Below are 14,641 nucleotides of genomic sequence, written 5' to 3'. Positions count from 1 at the left end.
CCGCCAAAGGCGTGTTGGCACTGGAGGCCGCAGAGAGGGGGACCCCTCCGCTGAGGGTCCAGTTAAGACCGCGGCTGGTGAGTTCCGGGGATCTGCCACCGTCTCCCGGGGCACCCTTTTGGGACTCTCTCACGGGAGCGGGGCAGATCCAGTCAGCTACCCGTGCAAAGGTAGCCCGGGAATGCCTTTTGGAGCAGAGGCAGGCACAGCACCTTTATAAACTAATTAAATAAGACAAATACGCATAAAGAGATCATAAGCTTTCCAAATATATAGAGACAGACAGACAGAGCACAAGCCTCTTTCGATCTTATTTCATCTAGAACCTGCCGTCTGACTGACTTCAGGCTCTCATGGCTCGGCACCTCTTCCCTTTCTCTGCACCCTTCATGATTTCACACAAATCAGCACCCACGAAAGCAGGGAATCCCCTGTCTGACCTCATCCATGGGGAAACAGGGGCATGAAAAACACCTGGAGCACATTCATCAAGAACAACCTTTACTAAGAGAGACAGAGAAAAATATCACACCCGAACTATATGGAAGGACACAACGTTACAGACCCCCACACCAAGGGGAAGAAATAGATGCGGGGCTCCTGAGGCAACTTTCGGAGACCATAAAAGCTAAAGAGGCGGTAGTCATGGGGGACCTAAACTACCCGGACATCTGCTGGGAGACGCAGACAGCAAGGTCCCATCGCTCACGCAGGTTTCTAACTTGTGTACAGGACCTCCACCTGACACAGGAGGTGTATGGTCCCACTAGGGGGAATGCCATACTGGATCTGGTATTGGCAACGGGAGATGACATGATAGGCGACCTCTAGATCGGTAGCCATCTGGGAGACAGTGATCACCTTATGATAGAATTCAACATAAGACGGCGAGTGGGTAAGGTAACTAGTAGGGTGAAAGTGCTAGACTTTAGGAAAGCTGATCTCAATGCACTCAGGCGATTAGTCAAGGACGCACTGCAGAGTAGGAGTTTTGAAGGGATGGGAGCCCAAGAAGGGTGGCTGTGCCTAAAGGAAACGATCCTTTGGGCACAAAGCAAGACGATCCCCGAGCGAGGCAAAAGAGGGAAAGGGGCCAGGAGGCTTCCATGGCTGACCAGAGAAATCCAGGGCAGCCTAAGGGCCAAAAGGGGAGCACATAAAAAGTGGAAACAGGGTGAGATCACTAAAGATGAACATACCTCCTCTGCTCGTGCTTGTAGGGAGGCAGTTAGGCGGGCCAAAGCTACCATGGAGCTGAGGATGGCAACCCAAGTAAAGGACAACAAGAAATTGTTTTTTAGATACATAGGGAGTAAAAGGAAGGCCCAGGGAGGAATAGGACCCCTGCTAAATGGGCAGAAGCAATTGGTGACAGATAGGGGGGACAAGGCTGAACTCCTCAACGAGTTCTTTGCCTCAGTGTTCCTAAGCGAGGGGCACGACAAGTCTCTCACTGGGGTTGTAGAGAGGCAGCAGCAAGGCGCCAGACTTCCATGCGTAGATCCTGAGATGGTGCAGAGTCACTTGGAAGAACTGGATGCCTTTAAGTCGTCAGGCCCGGATGGGCTCCATCCGAGGGTGCTGAAGGCACTGGCCGACGTCATTGCAGAGCCACTGGCGGGAATATTCGAATGCTCGTGGCGCACGGGCCAAGTCCCGGAGGACTGGAAAAGGGCTAACGTGTTCCCCATTTTCAAAAAGGGGAGGAAGGAGGACCCGGGCAACTATAGGCCGGTCAGTCTCACCTCCATCCTTGGTAAAGTATTTGAAAAAATTATCAAGGCTCACATTTGTGAGAGCCCGGCAGGACAAATTATGCTGAGGGGAAACCAGCATGGGTTTGTGGCGGGCAGATCGTGCCTGACCAACCTAGTCTCTTTCTATGACTAGGTTACGAAATGCCTGGACACAGGAGGAGGGGTGGATGTCGTATACCTGGACTTCAGGAAGGCCTTCGATACGGTATCCCACCCCTTACTGGTGAACAAATTAAGAGGCTGTGATGTGGATGACTGCACAGTCCGGTGGGTGGCGAATTGGCTAGAGGGTCACACCCAAAGAGTCGTGGTGGATGGGTCGGTCTCGACCTGGAAGGGTGTGGGCAGTGGGGTCCCGCAGGGTTCGGTCCTTGGACCGATACTCTTTAATGTCTTCATCAGCGACTTGGACGTGGGAGTGAAATGTACTCTGTCCAAGTTTGCAGATGACACAAAGCTATGGGGAGAAGTGGACACGCCGGAGGGCAGGGAGCAGCTGCAGGCAGACCTGGATAGGCTGGACAAGTGGGCAGAAAACAACAGGATGCAGTTCAACAAGGAGAAATGCAAAGTGCTGCACCTAGGGAGGAAAAATGTCCAGCACACCTACAGCCTAGGGAATGACCTGCTGGGTGGCACAGAGGTGGAAAGGGATCTTGGAGTCCTAGTGGACTCCAAGATGAACATGAGCCGGCAGTGTGACGAAGCCATCAGAAAAGCCAATGGCACTTTATCGTGCATCAGCAGATGCATGACAAATAGGTCCAAGGAGGTCATACTTCCCCTCTATAGGGCGTTGGTCAGACCGCAGTTGGAGTACTGCGTGCAATTCTGGGCGCCACACTTCAAGAAGGATGCGGATAACCTGGAGAGGGTACAGCGAAGGGCAACTCGTATGGTCAAGGGCTTGCAGACCAAGCCCTACGAGGAGAGACTAGAGAAACTGGACCTTTTCAGCCTCCGCAAGAGAAGGTTGAGAGGCGACCTTGTGGCTGCCTATAAGTTCATCACGGGGGCACAGAAGGGAATTGGTGAGGATTTATTCACCAAGGCGCCCCTGGGGGTTACAAGAAACAATGGCCACAAGCTAGCAGAGAGCAGATTTAGACTGGACATTAGGAAGAACTTCTTCACAGTTCGAGTGGCCAAGGTCTGGAACGGGCTCCCAAGGGAGGTGGTGCTCTCCCCTACCCTGGGGGTCTTCAAGAGGAGGTTAGACGAGTATCTAGCTGGGGTCATTTAGACCCAGCACTCTTTCCTGCTTATGCAGGGGGTCGGACTTGATGATCTATTGAGGTCCCTTCCGACCCTAACATCTATGAATCTATGAAAACGTTATCAATCCACGGCCGACAGGTCAGGGCACAGTGCTGGAGCCCTGTCATGCTGAAGGTCTGGGACTTGTAGCCACGAAGGTGTTGTAGGATGTCCCCACATTGAAGAGGGTGAAAGGCAGATGCCAAATGCACTCTCTGTCTTTGCTGTTCCCATGGGAAGGACCTAGAGATGGTGGAACTGCAGGGGGGATGGGAAGTATAACACCGTTTCCCGATGCCAACTGTGGGGAGTCTGTGGGCGCCCGTTAGTAATGCAGATGGGAAAAGATAACAGAGTCCTAGAAGAAGTAGACCAGGAGGGTGACCACCTGCCCAAGCCCAGGGAGAAGGTGCATTCCTGGGTGTCCCTCCCAGCAGGCAGGTGGGGACTGGGAGGTATCAATGGGGCGCCACCTTGGAGGCCTGATGGCGCAAGGGAGGCTTTGTGAGCCTGACTTTGGGGACCTTGTTCCATGGATCCCGGGACAGCCTGGACCTCATGGTGACGCACAGCTTGGAGAAGGTGCGTTGGAGGCTCCTCAGGAAGCGGCGGCACAAAGGGACCTTTTCTCTGGGCAACGATGGGGTCCTGGTCTGGGGTTTCTTTTCTTTGGTGGCCAGGAGAGAAGTGGCTCCATCCATCTGCTGGGGGAAATCTGCAGTGCTGGTGCTGACAGAGTCAGTTTGCGGTCGATCGTGGGGAGCTCTCTTCAGCCTCCTTTCCTTCATCTTGCTCCCTCTCTCCAGGTGCTTCTGGTCCAGTTTGGAAGGACCCAAGGGGTCCCCTGGAGATGAGCGCTGAGGCTTTCCAAGGGGTCCCTGGAAGCCGCCAGGGCCCAAAGAGCCACCTGGCTTCCTCTGCTGCTTCTTGCCACACATTTGACAGACCTCATCCGGGGCTTGGGATGTGTGGAGCCAGATTTTCGTGGCGTTGTCCACCCCCTGCTCAGATGTCCCTGTGTCACAGAGCACTCAGGTGCCCTGTGCTGAAGAGGGGAAAACTGCTAGGGAAAGAGGCCTGGCAGTGACTATAGAGCCCAGCTGTGGGTTGTAGGGGCAACCAGGGAAGGTCAGCTGACCTGAGGGGACAGGGCTTGGCCCTTATAAAGCCCAGGAGCTTAGACCAGCAGCAGTTCCCTGCCAGCAGCCAGAGAGGCAGGACCTCTGGGAGCAATGATGCGAAGAGAAGCCTGACCGGAGGTACTGCTAGCAACAGCTTCAAGATACTGAGAGCAATGTTGTTATAGCCAGACGGCTTATATTTAAGTTGTAGCCAAGGGGCTAGAGTTTGTGTTTTGTTGTGGTTGTAATACCAATGGTTTGGGGGAGGCTACAAGGAGTTGGAGGAGGCCTCATAGGGACCCACAGGGGTGTGGGGCCCTAGCACCAGTGAGGGCGCAGTATTGTCAGGGGGGAACCCCCAGCGGTGTGGGAACCCCAGCGCCGATTAGGGCGCAGTTTACGGGGTGCCTAGACCCCAGCCCCAGAGCACAGCGAGCCTCAGGAAGGGGGCAGCATTGAGAAGCCCAAGTGTGGGCACGGAGAGCCCTAGGAAGGGGGCCATCTTATTGAGAGGCCCAAGTTGGGCACAGTGAGGAGGGGCAGCAATGGAAGGAAGGCCTGGGGAGAACAGTAAGAGGCTGACTAGTGTCAAGACAACGGTAATTACATCTGCGAGGCTTGGGCTGCGGTACTGGGGAGGATAGGAGCCGCAGATAGCGCCCCCTTGCAACGGGGCAGTACAATGGCAGCCTCCCGCTAATTAACATCAACTAATTAATTAACATCAAGGCATGGCAGGAGAGAAGGCAGTTGGTTGCCTCAGGAACAGGTGTGCGGGGCACGGGTTAGCCCGGCCCAGAACGGGTACCTGTTACAATGGCGCATTGGCCGGGAAAGTTTCGTAAGGCAGCGTGCATCATAAGACGCTGGTTTGGCCGTATGAAGGAAAGAATCCTTGGGTCCAAAGAGAAGAGAGGGCGGAGGCCTAGCCCAGATTCAGAGTTGCAACCACAGGTTGTGGTGTTGCTAAAGCAGGCAATACGAGGCCTGCGGGAAGAAGCCACTAGACGACAGGCTTTGATAGCAGAAACGATGGAAAATACTCACACACGACCTGCGATCCCGGTGGGGATGTGTGGCTATGGGGCGAGGAGTGGCCCTGAGGTGGGAAATAAGTCACCCGCGGTCACGGCTGAAGTGAAAATGGAGGACAAAACGGTCCAAGCTATGCTAGATTCAGGCTCGTTACAGACCTTGGTGCAGAGCAAGGTGCTACCAACAAGAGGAAGGGAAATAATGGATCGTGTGCAAGTGCAATGTTATTGCGGAGATTCCCTTGGAGTCGACAGGGTCAGGGTCAGGCTGTGGCTAGTCGATAGAAAGCGGCAGATGCTAGTCGGGGTCATGGAGCATTTGCCCTACCCGGTGGTACTGGGTTGTGACTGGCCTGATTTGTTGGGGGAGATAGTCAGGGCAAGGTCGAGGAAGAAGGTTGAGGGGTTCGCTGTAGATACAGGACGAGTGCCCCCTGAAGAAGAGGCTGAACGAGAAGTGGATGTCACCGCTCTGTGGGAAACTGAACATTTTCAGCTGGAGCAGAGTCGGGAGGCAGACTTTCGATATGCGTTGCACGAACACCTAGCTCAATGAGATGGCGAGGTCTTATGTCCAGAACTAATGAAGGTGACGCCGAGATTCGAGGTGCGGAACGGTCTACTTTACCGCATTGAGTGAGGCCAGCCGGGAGGGGAAGAAGTCATACAGCTGCTAGTACCTCAGCGATATCGATGGGCTGTTGTGAAGGTGGCTCATGAACTACCTATGGGGGGGCATTTGGGCCAAGACAAAACTGAAGCCCACATTATGGCGAGATTCTTTTGGCCCGGACTGCTGCGAGAGGTAGCGAGATATTGCGCCTCTTGTCCGGTGTGTCAAAAAGCAGACCCGAGGCGCCCCCCAAAGGCCCCTTTAATTCCTATGCCTTTGATAGAGGTTCTGTTTGAACGAGTAGCCATGGACATCATGGGGCCACTTCCCCGAAGCAGCACTGGGAACCAGTATATCCTGGTACTACTAGATTATGCGACCAGGTACCAGGAGGCCGTGCCAATGCAGACAATATCAGCTCCAAAGGTGGCAACCGAAATATTGAAGATTTTCTCTCGGGTAGGACTCCCTAGGGAATTGTTGACGGACCAGGGGACGAATTTTACATCCTGTGTCTTTGAGGGAGTGAGTAAAGCCCTAGGGATTAAACATCTGAAGATGACTATCACCCCCAAACAGATGGACTTGTGGAACGTTTCAATCAGACTTTGAAACAAATGTTAAAGAAGTTCGTGGCCGAGAGCCCGCAGGACTGGGATAAAATGATACCACCTTTGCTGTTTGCGGTAAGGGAGGCACCCCAAGCCTCAACGGGGTTTTCACCCTTTGAACTACTATATGGCCAACAACCCCGGGGAATACTAGATTTGATTAAAGAAGGTTGGGAGGAACAACAGGGTAAAGACCAGAACTTGATACAGTACGTGGTACAACTGCGAGAGCGTATAGGGGCTGCTCGGAGTAAGGTCGTAGAGAATCTCAGAGAGGCACAACAACACCAGACGAGATTACAACCGAGGCACCCGAGAAAGGAAGTTTGAAGTAGGGAACCGCGTATTGGTTCTATTACCGGATAGGGAGAGTAAGCTGCTCGCCTGGTGGCAGGGACCCTATGAAATCATACGCCAAGTGGGGCCCTTGGATTACGAGGTGTATCAAGCCAACAAGCAGAAGAAGCAGCAGATATACCATATCAATCTGCTGAAGAAGTGAGAGGACTGAGAGTGTATGTATCTAGCCTCTCGGTCTGATGAACACGAATTAGGACCGTCCTTGACGGGGGAAAGTGGACCAGGTGACGTGAAACTGGCCTCGCGATTATCGAAGGACCAGAGGGAACAGGCAGCCGAACCAATCAAGGAGTTTGAAGACGTGTTCCAGGAAACGCCTGGGGAAGCTCGGGGTGCGGTACACCGGATAAAAACTCCTCCAGGCCAGGTGGTCCGGGAGAGCTGGAGACGGATTCCCCAGCAGTTACAGAGTCAGATAAAGACAGAAATTGAAATGATGTTAGAGAAGGGTGTCATATGCAGATCCCACAGTGACTGGCGTAGCCCCATCGTGGTAGTACCCAAACCGGATGGAAAGATCCGTCTATGCGTTGATTTCCGGAAGGTAAATGCGGTAGCAAAGTTTGATGCTAACCCAATGCCAAGAGTTGATGAACAGGTAGAGAACATTAGTCAGACGCGCTACCTATCCACCTTAGACCTGACAAAGGGCTATTGGCAGGTGCCAGTAGCTCCTGAGGACCAGGAGAAGACGGCCTTCGCCACCCCGTGGGGGCTCTTCCAGTTCAGACGCATGCCGTTTGGACTACATGGAGCCGCAGCTACGTTCCAGCGACTAATAGACAGTGTTTTGGCCCCCCATATGGGTTATGCTGCAGCATATATAGACGATATTATTATCTATACTGAAGAATGGGCCGAACACCTCAAGGCGCTAAGAGTGGTGGTTCAAGATTTGAGATGGGCCGGGCTGACGGCCAACCCCAAAAAATGTACCATAGGGAAGGAAGAAACGCAGTATTTGGGTTTCCTAGTAGGAAGTGGGAGAGTGAGGCCATTATTAAGCAAAGTGGAGGCTTTGCAGAGGTACCATGCGCCCCAATCTAAGAAACAAGTGAGGGCTTTCTTGGGGCTAGCCAATTATTATAGAAGGTTCGTACCCCACTTCGCAGATCTAGTGGTGCCGTTGACAGAGATGACCAAAACGAAGGCACCTGCCAAGGTAAGATGGATGCCGGAGGCCGAGAGGGCATTCCAAGCAGTGAAGGAAGCATTGTGCTTGCAATCTATGTTATATACCCCGGACTTTGAGAAACCCTTCCTGATACAGACTGATGCGTCAGAAGCGGCAGTTGGGGCGGTACTGATCCAGCTAGAAGGGGGGGGAAGAACGCCCCACAGCGTATATAAGTAGCAGATTACATCCACCGGAGCGGAATTATGCCAAAATAGAGAAGGAATGTTTGGGAATCAAATGGGCCGTGGAAACATTCCGCTACTATTTGCTGGGAAGATGGTTCACGCTGATTATGGACCACCCACACACCCCTGCGCAGGTTATAGAACATGAAGACGGACAACACGAGACTGATGAGATGGGCCCTGAGCTTACAACCCTATTGTTTTGAGATAAAACATCGTCCGGGCAGTAAGAATATAAGCGCAGATTTCTTCTCAAGGCAGTATGAGGAAGAAGTGGGGCCGGAAGGAACAGAAAGACCGCGGCGAGGAAAGGAAAGGAGGGGTCAACCCTTTGTGAGTGGCGAGTGACAAAGACCAAGGGAGGGCTGAGAGATGGACTCCTAGCTGTCAATTAGTCAAAGGCTGTAGGGGTGGCTAGTGTGGGGGGACTACCTGTGGCAAGGTAACTCCTGACAAATCCCACACTGTGCGCCTTTGGGTAAAAGCGAGAAAGAGGCGCCTGAAAATCTCTGCCTCTGGTATCCAATTTGCTGGGTGCTGGAAGAAAGGCCGAGGAAAACCCCAGATTGGAGCGACAACTGAGGAAAGAAGACCCGCCTCCTCGGTGAGTCTGGGTCTTCAGGGGGGAGGTGTGTCACAGAGCGCTCAGGTGCCCTGTGCTGAAGAGGGGAAAACTGCTGGGGAAAGAGCCCTGGAAGTGACTAAAGAGCCCAGCTGTGGGTTGTAGGGGCAACCAGGGAAGGTCAGCTGACCAGAGGGGACAGGGCTTGGCCCTGATAAAGCCCAGGAGCTTAGACCAGCAGCAGTTCCCTGCCAGCAGCCAGAAAGGCAGGACCTCTGGGAGCAATGATGCGAAGAGAAGCCTGACCGGAGGTACTGCTAGCAACAGCTTCAAGATACTGAGAGCAATGTTGTTATAGCCAGACGGCTTATATTTAAGTTGTAGCCAAGGGGCTGGAGTTTGTGTTTTGTTGTGGTTGTAATACCAATGGTTTGGGGGAGGCTACAAGGGGTTGGAGGAGGCCTCATAGGGACCCACAGGGGTGTGGGGCCCTAGCGCCAGTGAGGGCGCAGTATTGTCAGGGGGGAACCCCCAGCGGTGTGGGAACCCCAGCGCCAATTAGGGCGCAGTTTACAGGGTGCCTAGACCCCAGCCCCAGAGAGGGGCATTTGAGGAAGCCCAGCGTGGGCACAGCAAGCCCCAGAGAGGGGACAGTATTAGTAGGAAGCCCAGTGTGGGCGTGGTGAGCCCCAGAAAGGGGGCATTACTGAGAGGCCCTAGCATAGGCATGGCGAGCCCCAGAGAGGGGGCATTACTGAGAGGCCCTAGCGTGGGCATGGCAAGCCCCAGAGAGGGGGCATTACTGAGAGGCCCTAGTGTGGGCATGGCGAGCCCCAGAAAGGGGGCCATTTTTATTGAGAAGCCCAAATTTGGGCACTGGGAGCCCCTGATAGGGGGCCGCATGTATTACGAAGCCCAGGTTGGGCACAGCGAGCCTCAGGAAGGGGGCAGCATTGAGAAGCCCAAGTGTGGGTGCGGAGAGCCCCAGGAAGGGGGCCATCTTATTGAGAGGCCCAAGTTGGGCACAGTGAGGAGGGACAGCAAAGGTAGGAAGGCCTGGGGAGAACAGTAAGAGGCCGACTAGTGTCGAGACAACAGTAATTATATCTGCGAGGCTTGGGCTGCGGTACTGGGGAGGATAGGAGCCGCAGATAGCGCCCCCTTGCAGTGGGGCAGTACAATGGCAGCCTCCCGCTAATTAACATCAACTAATTAATTAACATCAAGGTATGGCAGGAGAGAAGGCGGTTGGTTGCCTCAGGAACAGGTGTGCGGGTCATGGGTTAGCCTGGCCCAGAACGGGTACCTGTTACACCCTGCTTTCGCCTGACCCTTCACCCCCTTCCATGTCCCCCGGGAGCCCACTGTGTGCGGCCCCTCCTGAGCTGGCCCGCTAGGGGCATCTAGCCTGAAGCTCAGGCTCATCCGGTGGGCGCTGACCTGGCCTTGAGCTTGGACATCCACCTGGGTGGAGAAGGCAGCTGGCACAGGGGCCTGGTGGGAGCAAATGGCACTGACACCCTGGGGGCACTGCTTCTTCAGCGGGTCAGCAGCAAACTGGAGCTGCAGGTCATGAGCGCTGAGAGAGGTCAGGATGGAGCCCAGGAGCTGTGCCAGGTCAGGGGATTCTACATGGTCTGGCCTGGGTCCAGGCCTGGCTGCCCCCACAGGGCACTTCTTGGTCCCTCCCTCCTTCCACGGCCAAGGGCCTGGCCCTGCACCCCATTCCCTCTCCTTGGGGAGCCTGTTGATGTCTCCAGGGGTGCCAGCTAGGCGTTCTCTTGCCACAGCCCTTGAGCTGCTAGCATGGGTTGCTTTTCCCTGCTGGGGCTGGCTGGAGCCAGGGGGTCTCCCCTGATTGGGTCCCATCCCGCTTTCCCCACCAGGCTTGTGGACTGGCTCTGGGAGCAGCACAGAGGCTGGTCGGTGCCTCCACGAAGGCATGGAGGTCTGAGATAATGGGACATCGGTCCCCAGGGATATCTCTGAGCCTGGGGGCAGCTGGGAGACCAGTTGATCCCGTTCCCAGCTGGTCTCAAGGCTGCTGTGCTGGAGGCCTATTCCTGCACCAGCCATGGAGCTTGTTGAGGCCTTGGGGCTTCTTGCCATGACCCTTGTGATCTTCTGGAGCGACCCCTGAAGCTCCTTCAGTCTGCAGATGGCACCACGCTGCCCAGAGTCTCCTGGCCAGACCGCACAGGCTGGCTTTTCCTCCAGGCCACAGACGTAGGGGAGGTCAGATGCCTGCCCAACAGCCTGATACAGCTCTCAACTCCCAGCTGCCACTGGCTGCGTGCTGGGTGCCCCCCTCTGCCCTCTGGGGTGCCAGGCAGGGGGCAGCTGGGTGCCTTCCCTGCACTGCTCCAGGCTCCACCGCTCCCTTCCTCCATGGCGGCCTCCCACCCAGGTGGGAAGGAGGCATCTGATGCTGCTTGTTGTACCTTCATTGGTGGTGCCCCACGGGTGGGACAAGTCCTTCCTTCCTGTGTCAGTCTCTGCCCCTGGGGGCAAGAGGCCGGGCCTGGCTCCTCAGTCACCTCCTGCGGCTGCTTCCCCATGAGGTGCTGCTCCGACGCCTCCTGGGAAGCACAAACATCCTCAGATGGGTCTGGGATCTTGGTGCTGGCTTCCCCTGGCAACACGGTGGTGTCTGCAGAATCCTGCTTGCCCGCAGGCTCTGGGGCCAGGAGGTGCAGCTTCCACTGCAGGCTGGTGCACCACAGTGGCCTGCAGGGGTTTGGGGGGTGGTGGCAGTGCTCTGGGCCCTACTCTGGCTCAACCACACTGCAAGGCTTCCCCCAAGGATGGGCCTGGGCGGCTGAGGGAGTCTCTTTCCCACACGGAGCCATCCCCTGGGACCCGCGGGCCAGTAGAGGCTGTGTCTCCGGGCTCCCCTGCTGTAAAGAAGGCTGCAGACTCATGTCAGCATGGGGCGCGGGCTGGCTCAGGGCAGTCTCAGGGAGGCTCATGAGCCTTGGGGCCCAGCAGGGCAAGGGCTGGGGGAGGCAGACACAGGGCTCCTGGGTGTCCAATCCCAGATGCCGTGTGGCCTTATCCTGTGGGGTCGGGTCCAGGCTCCTCTGTCTTCACGGCCTCGGTCTCTTCCCACTGTGGCAGCTCTTCAGGCAGAGCAGGCAGCGGGTGCAAGACCCTCAAGGCTGCACGTGAATCCCGAAGGGTGCGGGAGATGCTTTTCCGGAGCCAGTGTCTCTCGGCGTACGTGGGACGGGGGCACTGGAGCGGCACTGGGGGGATCAGGTGGGCCAGTGACTTGGCATCTGGGTTGGGGAGGCCCAGCTGGCGCTGCAGATCCAGGCACCAGATGTGGAAGTCCAGACGCTGGGCAGCCGCTGGCTCCAGCACTGGCACAGGCATGGGCTGACTGACACCCATCTGCCTGTCCTGGTGGGGACTTAGGGGGGTGCCGGGCTGGGCTGAGCCACGCCATCTTCCTCCAAAAGCACAAAGGTCTCCCTTAGGCAGGGCAACAGCAACGGCCCCGTGAAGGCATCCCCCATGGCAGCACGGCTGGGAGGTTGCATGAAGGCAGCATCAGGGTCCTCCGTTTCCTCGGAGTTCCAGCATGGTGCAGGACGTGCAGGTCTGGGTCTGTGGCAGAGAGGAGACAGGGGGACAGAGATGAGATGGGGGGCAGGGCACGTCCCCTCCACCCCACCCCACATGGTCCAGACCCTGGGGGATGTGGGGCAGGGCCGTGTCCTCCCAAAGATTGCAGATAAGAGGGCTTCCAGGTCCCCTCTGGGAACAGGCCCCAGGGCCCCTCAAAGACACCCCACACCTTCCCCACTCAGCTCTTACAGGTTCAGAGCCAGGTCATGTGCTGGAGCCTCCTTTCCACCAGCTACAGTGTGTGCACGAGGCTGAGCCTGTGCCCAGGCATGTGGCAGCTGCAGGACAAAGAGGGCATCTCATATGGCTGCATTGCCCCCTCCCCTCCTCCCTTTCCTGAGCCAGCCCCATCCCTGGCAGAAAGGGGCTCCTCAGGCCCCGGGAGGCTGCAGGGGCATGGGGCAGTGCTTACTGTGTGCACTGGCGTGGTGGTGTCTCCTCCACATGTCCCTAAGCTGCTGTAAGGGAGAGAGAAAGGAGCTGGCGTGGGTCTGGGGAGACTCTGCCCTTCCCCAGCCGGCACCCCCAGCCTGCGAGTGGGGCCCCGGCTGCTCCTCCGTGGCTCCCATGGGCTGGGAGGAGGCAGGGGGCTGTGCTCTCTCCTGCCCCTGCGTCAGGCCAGGGCCCGAGGCTACTCATCTCCCAGCTTGGCTCTTCCCAGTATCTGCCTCAGCCTCCGACGAACAGTCTGCACACACAGAGAGCAGTGGGTTAGAGGGCAGCTCCCTGGACCCCACAGGGCAGGAGAACTGGTGCCCAAGTCCAGCGGCCCCTGCCAATAAGAGGTCCCCAGTTGCCTGGGTTCCCCCCATGCCTGGGCTTCCTTGGAAACTGCAGGTTTCCTCTTGCAGGTGGGCAGCAGTCTAACCTGCAAGAGGCCTGCCTGTGGCGTGGCCAGGACCACCGAGGCACTGCTCTGCAGGGAAGTCTAATGGTGGGGAAGGGGCATGGGGGGCCCCATGGTGAAGAAGAGAATGGAGCAAGGCCAGGGGCTGGGTCCAGGGGATGCAGGGCTGAAGGAAGGATGGCTTCCCACTGCTGCATGCACCTTCCAGGGAAGGCATGGGGGGGCATATGCCCCTCCCCATATTTGTGCCCAGGGCAGATGCAGGCTGCCCGGCTGTAGGCTCACTTGGCCACAGCCAGGCTGTACCCACCAAGGGGAGTGCCCACCACCCCTGCGCCCTGAACTCTGTTCCCCACTGCCCCCAGGGCATAGCACAGCAGGAAGGGGAAGTGTCCTCAGAGGAATTGATTATAGGGCAAAAAGATCCTGTGACAAGAAAATATGTGTGTGTCCGTGTTAGTGGTAGAAGTGTTTGCATGTCTACTGCCTCTGCCCTGGGGGCACTCTCACTCCCTTCCACGCACATGGACACACATACAGAGTGGGGAGCCCCGAGCCCACAGCAAGCAGCCCACATCCGCCCTTATCCCGCTGGGCTCTGCTCAGGCTGGAGCAGGAGGGAGGCGGGGACACAGGAAGGAGAGGCGGGTATGTGCCCTCCCACCCCAGCCTGGCCAGGTCCACCCTGCCTACGCCGCAGGGCAGAGGTCTGCCCTGCCCTTGGCAGCAGCAGCACCAGGAGAAGGAGTTCAGACCTCCACTGCAGCCCAGCTCCCACCGGGGAGGTGGGGGGGAACGACTCCAGTTTTGTGTTTGCCCGGTGCCCCCAGCCCCACTCCTGCACCACCCAGCACGTCTCAGGGGCTCAGCCTGCCCCAGCACATGGTGAATGAGGAGAAAAGGAAGAGACAGCACGTGTTATGCCAGATACTGGTGGGCATCACCCTAAGACCAGCACCCCTCCCAGCACCCATGGTCCACCCCCTCACGACCCCACCCTCACTGGAGCTCCTCCATCCTCTGCCACTTGAGCTAGGCAATGCAGTCAGCATGCTGCTGCATCTGCTACAGGCGCTTTCCATCCTCAAAGCAGACAGCCAGCTACTACACCAACTGCACCTGACTTTCTAGCACCTAAACCGCACTGCTTTGCCATACTCCAGTCACTTGGTCACCCTCTCCTCCTGCTGCCTCTGCTCCTTCAGCGCCTGCTCCCGCTGCTCCCTTGGGGGAGAAGCCAGCAACCGTGACAGGGGCCAGCCCAGCCCCATGCACAGGCAGTGCCCGTCCTGCCCACAGCCAAGTGGCAGGGCCATGACCTTCCTGCCAGGGGCTGCTCTGTCCCCCGCCACAGACATGGAGAAGCAGCTGAAGCAGGGGAGGCTGGCCGAGGTGGTTCCCACCAGGGCACTGAAGGAACTGGTTTCCTCAATGCCATAGAGAACAGGGATGAGGACATACAAGTTCCGATGCCTGGTTGTGAACTG

This window comes from Alligator mississippiensis, chromosome 11 (assembly GCF_030867095.1).
Source record: "Alligator mississippiensis isolate rAllMis1 chromosome 11, rAllMis1, whole genome shotgun sequence".
NCBI lineage: Eukaryota > Metazoa > Chordata > Crocodylia > Alligatoridae > Alligator > Alligator mississippiensis.
Note: the sequence above shows the minus strand (reverse complement) of the source record.